At 37.8% G+C, this 10584-nt stretch overlaps 1 non-coding gene across 1 annotated transcript; it reads left to right on the forward strand.

The window, feature by feature from the left end:
* Positions 1-596: 596 nt before the first annotated feature.
* Positions 597-701, forward strand: LOC122214667. Its single transcript, XR_006200046.1, has one exon. It is a non-coding gene; the product is annotated as a U6 spliceosomal RNA (small nuclear RNA).
* The last annotated feature ends 9883 nt before the right edge of the window (positions 702-10584 follow it).

The following is a 10584-nucleotide window of genomic DNA, read 5'->3' on the forward strand; positions in this document are numbered from 1 at the left end:
AATTACATGGCTCTTTTTAAATCATGGATTTGTGTAGAATTAAACATATAACATAAAACTGAATACCTGCTATTTTAATGGGCTGTGACACTTTTTCATGTAACCTAACCTTACTGAAGGATTTGGAAATATTAACCCTTTTGATAGTGGTCCATTCTTGAGGAATAGCTCATTTTACTTTTGAGGAAAAACAAACAATTATCTGGAGAAGGAAGACTATCATGTTGATTTTTCATGTAGCCAAAGCAGGTTCTAAAATATTCTTTAACTGGCCCATTCATTGGGTAGACCATTTACTACATGAATTAAACTTTTTAAGTTCTGTAATAAGGTATGATATTGTACATTAGTTGAATTTCTAATTTAGTTGGTCACTAAACTTCCCCATAGATACAAAGATGCAGATATACCTCATTTTCAAAAAATGGGGAAAGCAATAGTCAGTCTATTAAAATGTTCAATTAGTCTATAGAAAGAAAAATAAATCCAGGTTATACTGGTTAACAAAATTCTGCATTTCTGTTGCCTAAATAACAACTCATCAAGAATGAAATACTTACTGAGACAAGCTTCTTAGCAAAACTAGTCTCCAGAGTGTTCCCTTTGGCGGCACATATACTAAAATTGGAATGATATGGAGAAGACGAGCCTTGCCCTGCACAAGGATGACACACAAAAATAGTCTCCAGAACTAAACTCAAAAAGGAGGTTCGTAATCTTTATTACCTTCCTATTCTCACTTTGTTAAATGAGTATCAAGGGCCAATAGTTTCTTCCCCCACCCCAACTGAAAACTATCTGCTGAAACTATCTCTACTCATTTTAGGTTCACCACCCTATAATTTTACATGACCCTGAGTTTCTACATTTGGCACTATACATCTATCAGAAAGGGCCTATAGGAATGAAGCCCTCGGTAAGCAAAGCAGTTGTCTCCTGGGTATGGGCTATTTCCATTCAGGCTTTTCTAGTGTTCCTGGAGATACACTTGAGGCATTATTTCTTTTTTTCATGTTGATTGTGATAAGAGCCTCATTTCCCAGTGCAATCTATCACTACCCTGCAGGTCGGAGACCACTGGGCTTGTTGCTTTTATTGTGCCTGAGGACAGCAGATGCGATATCCTTAGGCCTGGGTGTGCTTTGTTATGCTTGTTAAGTACAAAATGCCAGAAATGTATCCAGTGCTTGACAAAGTACAAAATACAAAAGACAAGGGCTCTGTCCTTACCACCTCTGATTCCAGAGTATAAAATAGCAGGTAGCACTAACAGTATCAGTTGACCACCAAAGACAGGCTTGACTATCATAAAATGCCAGGTGAGTGAACCAATTTAAATGAAAATCTTGTTAAGAGGTGACTGGGAGGGCCTGTGGTGGTTATTCAGAGGAACCCAAGAAAATTTTTTACAGAGCTATTTTTTTTTTTTTTTTGAAAACTTAATACAAATTCACCTTGCCTAGAGCATGTGCTCTGAAACACAAGAAATTAAAAGAATGGGTGGGGAGAGGTGGAACAGAATGAGAACCTACAGCACCTAGAAATGGAGCCATATTCTCCTGTGACCAGCCTGGAAATAATGAGCTACTTAGTGGTTGTGTCATTCCTGGCACCACTCTTGCTGTTAAACCTTATTTCCCCATGAGTATCCAGTCAGGCCAACCTCTCTAGTGCCTGCTCAGCCTTCTGCCTCCTTTCTAGTGCCATGACACTCCTCTACTGATGCTATTTCTCTTTCTTTCACTTTTCTGTTCTGCCTACACACATTCTATCCACTTCTCAGTACAGCTAAATTTCTAGCTCCCTCATGAATATTTCCCAAGTGTGGCGTTCATATACCATCTCAGAACCCCAGAACCCCAATGGCATTGTGATTTTCTCATGGGTTCCTCCACTTGTTTTCTGAAGAGACTGTGGGTAGATTGGTGAACCTTGACTTGCCAAAATTGTAAGATATATCAGGGTAAGCTGATAATTATTTATCATAAAACACATTCCACACAGCAGGTGCTCCGTAAATACCTGACTTCCAAACCTGATTCCCGTTGTTGATCTTAAATGAATGAGCATCCACACTTGTCTCAAAGATCTTCAACATCAGAGTAAGATATGCTGTCACCACAGTCACCGGCGATTTATTACCCTTTCCTCTTTCCTACTCCCTGTTTTAATGTGTTCTTCAGTATACACACCTTCCCCACACCAGATCTTCTCCAAAATATATCTCCCACCAGCTAAAAAGTTGACCTGCTGTACTCCTCTGCTGTGGAAGACCTTTTACCTCTATACTTATCCCTGTTACTTGGAAGGAGGAGTTTGTTTTTCCTACTTAGAAAATGGCACTTTTCCTGGTACTGCCATGACAGTTACTCGATGGAGCCTTTGTTTTGTACCTTTGTGAATAAAACCTGAGGTGCAAAGGATGAAACTCAATGATATTTATGAATCGGTTTTAAAAGTACTTATCAGGATGGGGATTTCATAAGGCATGTATCTGGTTCACTGGTAACACAGCCTAGTCCTAGAGAAATTTTTGAAGCTTATGATTGATTGCAGAACTATTTCATAATCATCAGAAACCTTTATTAAGCACCTCCTTTTTTTCTTTGTTATTTGCAACAATTTAATCATGTGTTACTTCAGCCTAGGTTTGAAATATATTATTTCTTCCACTTGAGGTGCTTAACATAATCTGAATTATGGAAGGATGGCTATGGATGGATAAGTGAAAATTCCCATCATACTTGCAGATAATCACAGACCAATGAGAGTACTGTTTGCTATGAATTGTAAATAGGTCCTGATCATAGTTTTATGCCAGGGCATCCACATGCTGCTACTACACTCCTCCTTGCAACAAAAGACAGTTGACAGGGTGAATGTGGTGAGGTGATATTTAATGTTAGCAGTAATAATTTTAACTTACATTTGCTGAATTTGTCTTAAATACTAAGCACTTTTCTGAGTACCTCACTCATTCATCTTATTTTACCTTTTAAAACTCTACTATTGCCAAGAGGTAGAAACAACTCAAATGCCCATCAACAGATGAATGGATAAACAACATATACATACAATGGAATATTATTTGGCCCTAAAAAGGAGTCAAGTTCTGAGACATGCTGCAGTGTAGATGAACCTTGAAAACATTATACTAAGTGAAATTAGCCAGACACAAAAGGATAAATATTATTATTATTCTGCTTGTATGAAATATCTACAATAGGCAAATTCGTAGAGGCAGCAAGTACCTTAGAAGTTACCACGGACATTGGAGGGCTGGAGGAAAAGGATGTCAGTTATTGCTTAATGAGTGTAGTATTTCCATTTGGGGTAATAAAAACTTTTGGAAATAATAGTAATAGTTGCACAGCATTGTGAATGTAATTGATGCCACTGAATTGCATACTTACAAGATTGTTAAAATGGCAAATTTTACGTTATTTATAAATATTTTTCCATAATACAAAATTGTGGAAATACCCTATTATTATAAAATCCAATTTGAAATTTGAGTATATCAAGAATGTTTAAACAAATAGGAGTTATATATTCTAATATAAAAAGAAGTACAGGAAGCTCACATGGCATTGATTTGTGGTCTCGGCAACATGCAGGCCATCCTTTCTTTGAATCTCTTGGCTTTCCCTAATGATAACAACATGGCTTCTGGAACTCTACATATTGCTTTCATGTTCAAGGTAGAAAGAAGAAGAAAGGGGTGAAAAAGTCTAATCTTTTTCTTATATCAGTGAAAAAGAAAGGCTTTTCTCATGCCCCCAATAAATTTCCACCTATATCTTACTGTGCTTTAGGCTATCTCTAGCAACAAGACACAGTAGTGTTTACCTTTTCCAGGCTCTACCAGGGAGGCAGAAAGGAGATGGGTTGGAAATATCTGTTAAGGAATGAACGCTGTCTGGTACAATGACAAAAATGAATGGAAAGGTTAAATCAGTTTCTCAACCTGGCAGCTGACATTTTCGACTGGATAATTCTTTGTTGTGGGGGGCTTTCCTGTGCACTATAGGATATTTAGCAGCACTGGTGGCTTCTCCCAACTAGATGCCAGTAGTCTTCCCATCCCCCACCCCCAGTTATGATAATCAGAAATGTCTCTAGACAGTGTCAAGTATTTGGGGGGAGGGAGCACAAAACTGCCACCAGTTGAGAACTTCTGGGTTAGATGACTGGCCAAAGTCTCATTGCTGATAGGTGGTGGAGATGAGGTTTGCACCCAGGACATCTGACTTTAGAACCTTACCTCTTGGCCATTCTTTTGACCAGCCTGTACAGTTGAGCGAACGGCCTTGTAGTTCACAGGACCAATGGATCATCTGAACTAACTTGCAAAAGACTGAGTTAATGAGACATCAATGAATTGCTCTGCTGCCTGTCCACATGCTTTTCCTGAGCACTTGTTATTTAGCCACAACCTTCTACAGTTTGGAAGTAATAGCAGGTGTATCATGGAGAAGCAGGCATCGAATCACTATCCCAGACATTCTCAATAGGGCAAAATGGTTCTTAGGAAAGCAAAAATGTCTTTGATAATTAAATGGTTTGTGGCCCCCTAAAATTCTGCCCCCCCAACAATAGATCTTATCTCAGTATTTAATTTCTCTGTATTTAATTTTTTTTTCTCTTTGATGGAGCATAATGGAAATACATGTTACGATACACTGCTGTAGCCTGAGGAACTAGGTTGAGCAAAGACTATGTTTCAGAAAAGGTGAGAAATACTATTACCTAAAATGAGATGATGTGTATGTCTAGAATGTGAATGTTGAGTGAATATTAGGAATCCCCCTGGGTGTTTTCATTAGATGTATCCCTTTAGCTATTGTTCCAGTCACTAGGCATCCCAATTAATTCACTTTCACGTCTCTCTATTCATGAATGTAATAAACTTTTATATTTGTCTCTTTTTACCATCACATTAGTTTCACTGGGATATTTCCAACAAGTGAATTCCCTCCTCTCTTCATGTCTTTATTATTCAAATAGGCAGCTCTCTGGTTTTTTTTTTAAGTTTATTTATTTCAAGACAGAGAAAGTGCAAGTGTGTGAGTAGAGAGAGAGCAGAGAGAGAGAGAGAGAGAGAGAGAGAGAGAGAATCCCAAGAAGGCTCCGTGCTATCAGCTTGGAGGTCGATACGGGGCTCAAACTCACCTACTGTGAGTCATCACCTGAGCAGAAACTAAGAGTCGGATATTTAACCAACTGAGCCACTCAGGCACCCCTCTAGTGTTTTCTTTAAAGAATAAAAGTGTCTAGGGGTGCCTGGGTGGCTCAGTCGGTTAAGCTTCCAACTTTGGTTCATGAGGTCATGATCTCATGGTTGGTGAGTTCGAGCCCCACATCAGGATCTCTGCTGTCAGCACAAGCCCACTTCGGATCCTCTGTCCCCCACTCTCTCTCCCCCTCCCCTGTTCACACATACTCTCTCTCTCTCTCTCTCTCTCTCAAAAATAAATATATATTTTTTAAAAGGAATAAACGTGTCTAGAAATACACTCATGGTATTAAAATCTCTTTGGATCATCAGCTGATTATTCACATCATAGGATAATAGGTAAATATAGTGAGACAAATAAGCTTAAAAGCCATAAAATTCAATAGATTTAGGTCTGATTCCTCGATTTTGGATAAATTATAATCTCATTGAGTCTTCATTTTTTATCTGTGAAATGGGCATAATGTCTACTTTATGTAAGCACTGAGATGAGAATTAGAGGAGGTACTACATATCAACTGCTTGGCAGAGAGCCTAGAGCATAGTAAGTGGCCAGTATATGGTAACTACTCCAGTAGCATCTGTAAATAACACTTAGTAAATCTTTTTTTTTTTTTTTTTTTTTTTTTTCTGGGAGAAGAAAAGGATAGCAGTATGAGAAAGGACTGGCTCAAATCAAAGTGATATAAAAGGCACCTCTTCAATCAGTGTTTGGCTCAGGACAGTAAGCCGGGCCTGACTGTACATGTTCTGAACCAAACCATCGTTCTGGTCTAGCACAAAGACAAGATGCCTGAAGTTCATCTAGGAGAAAAGGCAATACTGAGCTCTCTCTCTCTGATATTCCTTCCTAGAGCTGACGCTGCCCAACACTTAGAGCACATCACTTAACCATCCATTTATCAACACCCTCTTTTCACAAATTAGGAGGATGGTACCTGCCTCTGTCTTCTTAAGAGATGGTGAAGACCAAATCACTTCATTCATTTATATCTATGCCACACAAGGCAGAATAAAGCACAGTCCCTACCCACACAGAGTTTACATTTGACCCAATTCCATAAGATCTTTCTTATTTATTTCAAACCCTTTGCTTAGTAAACACTTGAGAAATAACAATGGCTCATATGTTGTTTTGTTATTCTTCAAAATATATACATTTAAAAATGCACAATAGCAATTTAATGCTGACTGGTGACCTTGGGAAAGTGGGTGCTCATTGTTGCTAGGGTATCTGAACTGAAGTGGGTGGTTTGTATGAACTAGCTATGCTCCTGGATACACAATTCGATTGTCTATTGATCTGGGATAATAAAGTGTTCAGAGAATACTTGCTTTTTATAATGGATCAGATAGAGGTAGAAACTAGATGACTTTTGGAAGTAAATGTTGTTTCTACTTTTTAAATCTCTTATCTCTGAAAATAACTTTATTATTTAGCTGAAATTTCTTCCTTGAATACTAAAGCTGTAGATGGGGTTTTGGAGAAGGGATGTGTAATTATTTCTGAATCTTATTTTTGACACCTTTTCCAAGCAGTTAAAATATATGTGAGATATTAACATTAAGGAGCTACAAAAAAAAATAACCCAGAGCTTTATTTTATATTTATGACTTCATCTGGCTGTAAAGCAAACGGCTCACGAAATATTGTAACAGTCACTTTTATACTGAGAGCACTAGTTTAAACTCACTATAACAGATACTAACAATGATTTTATTTGCTAGAAAGGCACATATTCTAAATTTTGACCTAGGGAACTTCTATTAATTCCAATACATGAAGAGTCACAGGATAATCTTACAAAACATTCACACCTAAACATTGGACTCTGGTACAGTGTCACAGAAGACACTGCACCAGAGTCCATAAACAATTCTTTCTCACTTAGAAATGGCAATTTACTTGAAATTGTTCCTAGTCCCAACTATCTGATTTGGAGATTTTACTACCTTTTAGCCATTATCTCATAAAACAAAAAATAAATATATACATTCGTCTCTTCTGAAACATCATTTTCCTTCAAATCAACCTAATTCCCCTCTTCTCCCATCTCCTCATAATATTAATTTTATCATATAGGAACTCTTTTTTTTTTTTTTTTTTTTTTTTTTTTTTAACTGCAGGGACGGAATTGTCTACCTATAACGTTTTAAAGCACACAAGTCATGAAATCCTAGGGCGAAAGTTCTCCCAACACCAGTAAATCTTCCTCATGGCCCTTTCTGCATCCTCCAGTGCTCATTTCATAGCCCACCTAGACATCCTCCATCCTTTATAGGAAAACATTAATTTTCAGTTTCCTGGCTTTGACATGATTATGGTCCAGTGTTTCTCTTACTTTGGAATTTCTGGTTCATTTTTTTTTTCTTCCTACTTATCCCCTTTATTCTAAGGCAGGGTGGGTTTGGAGATGATTTATATTGAAGAAGAAAAATATACAGGCCCAAACTGAAATTCCAAAGGATTTGAGGTAGGTTTCTTTAGATCCAGGGACGATACTGTTTGTCTAGATTTATCCATCCCTTTTGATTTCTTGGATATGGTAAGGAATTCTCATATCTCTGCGACTAGACTTTGAGATCCAGTAGAATGAACGAAGATGCTCAGAAAAGGTCTCTTAAATGAATATAATAATAAATATTCCTTAAAGTATGTGTTTTATTCCCATATCTTACATCATTTGATACACCATACTGTTTGAGTTCTGACTGGTGGATGCCAGTGCCTGGGCACTGTGGTATCATTCTGGTTACAGCTTCCAGTAGGCATGGTATCAACCAAGCCAAAGAGTAATTATTTTCTCCTATAAAATAGAACTTTATTGTATCACATAAGTACAAATATAAAAGGAACATTCTACTTAATTAAAAATTACATAATAAAATCTACACTCTACATTTTAAACACACATTTGAAAAAAAAAAAAAAAAGCCACATAGAGAAATAAGGCTAAACAAATACAGTTGACCCTTGAACAACCCAAGTTTGAACTGCGCAGATCCACCTAATGCATGGAAATTTTTTATAACTACAGTACAGCACTGTATATATATTCTCTCTTCCTCATGATTTTCCTAATAAAATTTTCTTTACCTTACTTTCTTGTAAGGATAACAGTATATAATACATGTAACATATGTGTTAATTGAATATTTATGTTATCAATAAGGCTTCTAGTCAACAGTAGGCTATTAGTTCCATTTTGGGGGAGTCAGAAGTTATACATGGATTTTCAGCTGTGTGGGGTTGGGCACTCTTAAGCCCTGCAGTTGTTCAAAAGTCAACTGTACATGCATCTAGGTACAGTTAAATACCTCGCTAACATTTAGCTATTCAGTCACTGTGATGTAAACTCCATGTTTCCCCGGACTTAAGTAGATCCCAACTTAAACCTTCCAAGGCTTCTCCATGTGATGCTCATTGAGGAGATTTGTAGAAAGCCTTACACCTCTCCCTAGAAACAATGATCTTCACCTGCTGGTTCTCAATTTAAAAGGGAGAAGAATTTTAATTGCCATTCCAAGAATAAAGGTCTATTTGCTTTCCTAAACTGCTACTTTCTCCTGTAACCTAAAACACACAGAAAGTTAAAAAAAAAAAAAAAGTGATATCAGGGCACCTGGGTGACTCAGTCAGTTGAGCGTCTGACTTTGGCTCAAGTCGTGATCTCACAGTTGGTGAGTTTGAGCCCCACATTGGGCTCACTGTTGTCAGTACAGAGCCCGCATTGAATCCTCTGTCCCCACCCTCTGTCTGCACTTACCCCACTTGGGCTCTCTCTCTTAAAAAAAAAAAAAAAAAAAAAAAAAAGGTGATATCACTAAATCTAATCAAAAAGAAATTTTACTGGCACGTCTCAAATCTCCACAACTTGCCTGTTATCTACTCTGGCTTCAGTCTGCCATATTTTTAAGATGGATCTCTTTCCTCAGAACCCCTTTAAAGAAAAAAAAACTCACTTATATACAACATTACATAGTATTAAAGTAGAAATAGGAGATTGTTTTCCATCCTTTACCATCATGTTTAAAGTGCATTTTATCTACCAAAGTTATTTAAAAACTTACTAAACTTATCTTAAACATAGCTCCTTGGAAGGACATTAAGAACCTATCCTGGAAGCCCCTTCTAAAGAAAGGACAGCAAAATGCCCCCAAAATGTTGCCTGCTTGGAAAGTCATCTAAAAGTTTAGTGCTGAGGAAGTGACATTGAGTGGTAGCTTGGACATGTGCAGAGCTGGCAGAAGGGGACTTGGACAGGCATCAGAAGCTCCTCCAGCTACTCAGAACTGGAGGACTTGATGGGCAGGGGAGCGGTGAGAAGAGGGGACAGGGGCTGTGGTGGATTTCATGCTTCTGTGGCTTGCCTCTGTCTCTAAGCATAGCCCAGAGATGCTCTGGCAGGAGTGGGAGCAGCTGGATAGATCAAGAAAGGCTTTTGTCCTTGCCACTCACTAACAGACCAGATTTGGGGTGAGAGATGCAAAATAAACAGGACTTCAGGCAGGTTTGGAATGATCTTAATACTCTGAAGCTTAATCTTGATTAGCATGCTTGAGGTTTGAATTGTGTGGAATTTTTTAGACAGAAGTAGGTGGATTTGCATTCATCCTAGGGATGTGTTGAGGAAACCTTCACCCCCTTCTCACAATACAACACTTAGCTTTCATTTCAAAATGTAACACTAAACACTTTTTTTTTTCCTTTAAGGAAAGATCATTAAGAATGATCTTTCTACAAGGAAATCATGGGAAATAACAAAATCTCTCAAAATCTGTTTTTATGTGCTGTTAGAAATAATCATTTGAAGGGTTTTTGTTTTGTTTGTTTTTTTTCTCTTGATCATTCTGGAAAAAATTTGTGGGCGAGGACGATGTGGAAAACTTCAGCATTAAAAATAATATCCTAAGTAATCCAAAAGGGAAATTAATTTTCACTTCAAAGGTGTTCAATAGCACAAACATTAAAATAATGAGTGAACTGGCTCTCCTGAGAAAATGCCAACTGTTGCTGCTTCCCACTGGGTTCTACGTGTAACAAGCTTCTCTAGCTGCCTTAACTTCTGACTCTGTCAGGAGACTTAAGAGGGACATCTCTTCCAGCAATTAGAAACGATCTACTGTGTTACTACACACCAACTTCTCCCATTGTTCAGTCTCTAAGAATTAGTTGGTTTCCTTAACAAGTGAAACTGTCATTGTTTTTGAAAAATATTAATAGTAATACGAGGCAACTCAGACGCAAAGGGTGTCTGAATTGATGGCATCTCCCTTTCAGCCCTGTAGGAACAGCAAGTATGATGGAGTACACATTCAGACCCAGATACAGAGAACAGACCCTTAGG

This window comes from Panthera leo, chromosome A2 (genome assembly GCF_018350215.1).
Source record: "Panthera leo isolate Ple1 chromosome A2, P.leo_Ple1_pat1.1, whole genome shotgun sequence".
Classification (NCBI taxonomy): Eukaryota; Metazoa; Chordata; class Mammalia; order Carnivora; family Felidae; genus Panthera; species Panthera leo.